Here is a 3,378-nt window from a genome sequence, read left to right as displayed (position 1 = left end):
ACCAGGAGCCCCCACCTGTCTGCAGACCGTGACACCATACAGACGGCTGCTGTGTGTCCATCCTCCGCCCTCCTGTCTGTAGCCCACCCAGCCTTCCTCCTCCTTCTCCTCCTCCTCCTCCTCCCCCGGGCTCTCCTACATTTCCTCCAGTTCTCACCTTATAATCACAGCCTGCCAGCCCCAGAGACCACCTTCACATGATGCCATCCGGGCCAACGCCACCCGTCATCCACCTCACTGGCACATACCAGTCATATACCAGTCCCTGCCAGCCATACAGACCACAACACTAGTATTTAATACAATATAATCTATCTATCTATCTATCTATCTATCTATCTATCTATCTATCTATCTATCTATCCCATATCTATCTATCTATCTATCTATCTATCTATCTATCTATCTATCTATCTATCTATCTATCTATCTATCTATCTATCTATCTATCTATCTATCCATATATAAATTTACAGTATAGAACTAAGAATTGCGTATTAATGTAACAAAATTCCTTTAATCCGGTATATGATAATACGAAATGTTAGATAATATTGTTAAAAAAATTAGTGGTTTCTAAAGACCAGAAGAAGGAACTTCGTTATATATAAAAATACAAAATCAAATTTATTTTTGACATTTTTGAAATATCTATAAAAAAATATAATTATACTGTGGCATTGAAGTTATGAAGCCCCTGCACCACTTTTCTTGGTACATCCCATTTTGCTGTAATGTGCAACTCATTTACGTCGATTTTTGAACTGGCGTTGTTTTAAGCACAGGCCATATTCGTCAACCGGGCGTGAATATGCACACGGCAACAGACACTGCGGAAAAACGGCTCGCGGGAAAAAGAAGGGACATGCCATATCTTCGGGCGTTTACGCTTCTGACTTTCCATTGACATCAATGGGAGGCAGAAGAAGCGTATTTCGCTGCGGTTTTTTTGCCCGCGGTGCTCAATGGCCGCGGGCGAAAAACACAGCGAAAATCGCCGTGCAGGCAAAGCAAAATCTGCCTCAAAATTCCAAACGGAATTTTGAGGCAGATTTTCTGCCTTCAAAAAACTCAGTGTGAACCCAGCCTTATGGGGGCACTACATGGTGGACAGTTATGGGGGCATTACACTGTGTGGTGGACAGTTATGGGGGCATTACACTGTGTGGTGGACAGTTATGGGGGCATTACACTGTGTGGTGGACAGTTATGGGGGCATTATACTGTGTGGTGGACAGTTATGGGGGCATTACACTGTGTGGTGGACAGTTATGGGGGCATTACACTGTGTGGTGGACAGTTATGGGGGCATTACACTGTGTGGATGGCAGCTATTCGGGGCATAATGATGTGTGGGGGCAGTTATGGGGCATTATGTGGTGAGCACTATGGGGCAATATACTGTGTTGGGGCAGTGTCAGGGGATATATTATATACAGTAGTATACAGCAGGCTCGGGATAAATATGAATTCAATGGTGTAGCATGCAAAGGGGTCTAAATAATTATTCACTAATCATAATCGAGGTCACATGTTCAATTAATCGTGATTTTTATTTAGGTCATAATTGCCCAGCCCTAAGCTGAGGTGTGTATTATGATGTTCTGCAGCAGCTAAAGTTTTTTTTACCATGATGTTCTGCAGCAGCTGAAATGTTTATTATGATGTTCTGCAACATGAGGTGTATTTTATAATCTGCGCATCTGAGGTGTGTATTATGATGTTCTGCAGCAGCTGAAGTTGTATTATGATGTTCTACAGCAGCTGAGGTGTATATTATGATGTTCTGCAGCAGCTGAGGTGCGTATTATGAGGTTCTGCAGCAGCTGAGGTGTGTATTTTGATGTTCTGCAGCAGCTGAAGTTGTATTATGATGCTCTGCAGCAGCTGAGGTGTGTATTATGATGTTCTGCAGCAGCTGAGGTGTGTATTATGATGTTCTGCAGCAGCTGAGGTGTGTATTATGTTGTTCTGCAGAAGCTGAGGTGTATATTATGATGTTCTGCAGCAGCTGTGGTATATATTATGATGTTCTGCAGCAGTTGAGGTGTGTATTATGATGTTCTGCAGCAGCTCAGGTGTGTATTATGATGTTCTGCAGCAGTTGAGGTGTGTATTATGATGTTCTGCAGCAGCTGAGGTGTGTATTATGATGTTCTGCAGCAGCTGAGGTGTGTATTATGATGTTCTGCAGCAGCTGAGGTGTGTATTATGATGTTCTGCAGCAGCTGAGGTGTGTATTATGATGTTCTGCAGCAGCTGAGGTGTGTATTATCATGTTCTGCAGCAGCTGAGGTGTGTATTATGATGTGTGGCAGCACATTATGCGGGATAAGTGTACAGTGGATGATGATGTGTACAGAGATGAGAACATTCATGTGGCTCTGTGATTATGCAGCTTTCCCATCGATACTGATAATAAATGTCTGTGCACTACAGGCGGAGAGGGATTTATCCCACCAGGGGAGCCGCTGCTGTCATCTCCTAATACCAACCATCAGTGATGAAAGCGCAGGACCCCAGTACATGTCTTCCTCAGCCCAGTCTCCAATAAACATTATTAGCCCTTGGTGGTCACATTTACGGCTTAACAATGGGACTCAAGTCAAATACAATATAACCAGCATCTGTTTTCAGGAGTCTATTTAAAGACAGGCAGTGGAGGAGAATGGCACTAAGTGTGTTATAAATATCTCCTTCTACAAGGATAGCTGAGAAATGTTTAACCACTGGGGGATACACTGCTGGGCTCCTCACCAGTCATCAGTATGGGGGTCTAGAGTCCCCCATTCCTCCGCACCAGCACAACCTCTGTGAGGACTTGGTAGGAGTTTAGATTTTATAATTCTGTCATTCACAAAGCTCTCCACAGTGCTGCACCTCTTACATCTCTTCTACTGCCCGGCACGTGCTCTACCTTCTGCGAACCATCTACGACCAACATCCTCGATAATCCAAACCTCCCACTCCCATCTCCAGGATTTCTCTTGTGCTGCAACAGTTCTCTGGATTGTTCTACCCCGACAATTAGATTCATTTTCAACATCCACAGTTTTAAGCGTTCCCTAAAAACACATCTTTTTAGGGAAGCCTATCACATTCCCTATACTCTAATTACTACTGTGCAACTTTTCTTTTAACACCCCCTACTATATAGTGGTGAGTTACAGTTTAGGCGACAATCCGGGGTCCGCCATTGCCGGGGGTCGCATGGTCCAAAGATTTAAAGAACATTGTGGTTTCATTGCAATCCACAACCAGCGCATTGCCGACTGTCCATAAATGGACAGTGAAGTGAGTAGCTCCCCCTTGTGCGGAATCCCTGGCCAGAGCGTTGCCAACGCTTTGGCCGGGGATTCCGCTCCTGGAGAAGCCCCT

The 3,378-nt window shown here is 44.3% G+C and overlaps 1 protein-coding gene across 1 annotated transcript in view; it reads right to left on the bottom strand.

Annotated features, from left to right (window-relative positions):
* Positions 1–45, bottom strand: part of ST8SIA6 (ST8 alpha-N-acetyl-neuraminide alpha-2,8-sialyltransferase 6) — an 80,122-nt gene extending 80,077 nt beyond the window's left edge. Inside the window, exon 1 of the mRNA XM_075827596.1 lies at positions 1–45. This exon is cut by the window's left edge and continues 161 nt beyond it. The gene's annotated coding sequence lies outside the window, so the exon portion shown is untranslated.
* Positions 46–3,378: the final 3,333 nt, after the last annotated feature.

Source organism: Rhinoderma darwinii, chromosome 5, assembly GCF_050947455.1.
Source record: "Rhinoderma darwinii isolate aRhiDar2 chromosome 5, aRhiDar2.hap1, whole genome shotgun sequence".
Lineage (NCBI taxonomy): Eukaryota > Metazoa > Chordata > Amphibia > Anura > Rhinodermatidae > Rhinoderma > Rhinoderma darwinii.
The sequence above is the reverse complement of the archived record's forward strand: the minus strand, read 5'-3'. Positions and strand labels throughout refer to the sequence as shown.